This window comes from Suricata suricatta, chromosome 9, assembly GCF_006229205.1.
Source record: "Suricata suricatta isolate VVHF042 chromosome 9, meerkat_22Aug2017_6uvM2_HiC, whole genome shotgun sequence".
In the NCBI taxonomy this organism is placed as follows: Eukaryota; Metazoa; Chordata; class Mammalia; order Carnivora; family Herpestidae; genus Suricata; species Suricata suricatta.
The window spans coordinates 138,373,485-138,375,684 of record NC_043708.1 but is presented as its reverse complement, the minus strand read 5'-3'; positions in this window follow the sequence as shown (position 1 = coordinate 138,375,684).

The following is a 2,200-nucleotide window of genomic DNA, read 5'->3' as shown; positions in this document are numbered from 1 at the left end:
CCCCCCTTCTATAGACAGAGGTGAGCTCTGCCGCAGGGGTTCCCTCCCAGGGTCTGGAGGAAGCAGGACAAGAGAGTTTCCAAGGCAAAGAAAGTCCCTGGACCCCGAGGGTAGACCCTTCCTCACACACTCCCCAAGGCCTCCTGAGGGGAGGGTGGGGTTTTCTGCCTCTGGGCGCCCACTTCTAGTTTTTAATCAGTGCATGTCCTGGACCGGAATGTACCTGTCATTTCTCCCACAATGCCCGCTGGGGAGGAGTTTGCCGTTGCCAGATTGTTCTTCGGGCTTTGGAGATGTAGAACCAGGAGGGAGGGAAGAGCTAAGGGAGGAGGAGGCGCAAAGGCCCAGGGGCCTGAGGGCGCAGGGCCAGGATGGACTAGGAGGCGGTGTCTCCGGAGTGCGGGGCTGCAGGTGCAGGAGGGCGCAGAGCCCGAGGGCGTGAGTGTGCGCATGCGCAGGTGAAGACGTGGCCCTGGGGGAATGCGGCCAGCTGAGCTCTGAGCCCTTCAGCCTGTAATACTCCGTGACCTTCTAGAACCCGCAGGGATTCTGCCGCGGACTCTGCCAGTGTGCAGGTGTCCTCACAGACTGTGGAAGTCGTACCTCCGTCGGGCCCCTAGTTCATCACGAGGGTGTAGCCCTTCCCAGGTAGCTGGCCTGGAGGCTGACGGTCAGGGGACAATGGTGGAGGATGCCGCCGTGAGTGTCCACACGGAAGCTGTTCACGTGGGGTCCGCCCCCCACGCGTGATTAGCGGCGCACAGACACGCACTGTTGTTAAGGCTCCTGCATAATGCTAAATCCTTCCCAGACCCGATAGTTCTTAAAGTTTTGGGGGCATCTGAGTGGCTCAGGTCATGATCTCACGGTTCATGAGTTCCAGCCCGGCATCGGGCTTTGTGCTGCCAGCTCGGAGCCTGGAGCTGCTTCGGATTCTGTGTCTCCCTCTCTCTGCCCCTCCATGATCATGCTCACTCTCTCAGTGATAAATAAGCGTTAATTATTTTTAAGTTTTTTTTTTTTTAATGTTTACATTTGAGAGAGACGGAGACAGCATGAGTGGGGGCGGGCTGTGGGCGGCTGCTGGGCCCCAGGCGGCTGGCGGTGAGATGCGCTGACCGGGCTCTGCGGCTGCCACGGCCCCGGCCAGGACGCAGCAGGGACGGCCCCTCCCGAGCCTCCGGCTGCGCCCCCGGGAAGCCGGTGCAGTGGGAGCGGGTGGCGGTCCCCAGGGGAGTCTAATGCTTGTTCACATCCTGCGCCTGGGGGACTGGTTGGCGGGTGCTGTAGGGCACGGACTGGTGGGGAATGAGCCCGGCCGCCACTTCCGGCCTCGGGGAGCCAGGGCTCAAACTGTAAGATCTAATAGATGGAGGCAGAGAGGGAGGAAAGAAAGAGACCAGGTTATGGAGTCAGGAAAGCCTTTATTGGGATCTGCGATTCCCGGCGAGGTTCCATGACCCCGGGGGTGGGGAGTCAGGGAAGTCACGCCTGGTAGGCTATGGGTGGGGGGGTTCCGGGTTTGATCTTGGGAGGGCAGATTATCAAATAAGGGCATTTCAGGGACGTGGCGGGATGGGACAGGTTGCCTCCTCTGTCGGGGTGATGGGAAGCTGGAGCTTCAGGATTGGCTGTTTTCAAACCGGCTCAGGACCTTCCAGGTCTGCAGGTGGGAGGTGGGGGTCGTCGGTGCACGGAGTTCTCCCACCCACAGCAGAATGGCCGCTCGGTCACCACATTAAGGTGACTCTTACATTCCGACCTTTTTGGTGTTATGGGGCGGAGTCAGGTCTCTGGCTACTTCCTGCTGAGATGGGGACGGCGTGATGATTGGGGTTTGTGGTCGGAATGGGAGAGTGCCGGTGAACCAGCAGCAGGTGGGTAGTGGCACAGTTAGTGAATCTGGATACCAGTTCCTGTAAAAAGTTGGAAAAACAGCGGAGCAGACACGGCCCCAGTAGGGCTATGAGGAGGAACGAGATTATGGGTTGGGCCAGGGTAGACAAGAGGCTAATTAATCATGGAGACCAGTTGAAGAGGCTTTCATACCAATTTTGGTTTTTGGCTCCTTACTTTTGCCCTTTCTTATAGATGGCCACGAACCACGGCTAAGGTATCTTGTACAATTCCTGAGCTATTGGCATAGAAGCAACATTGTTCCCTAAAGCCTGGCATAGCCCTCCTTGGTGTAATGGTAATA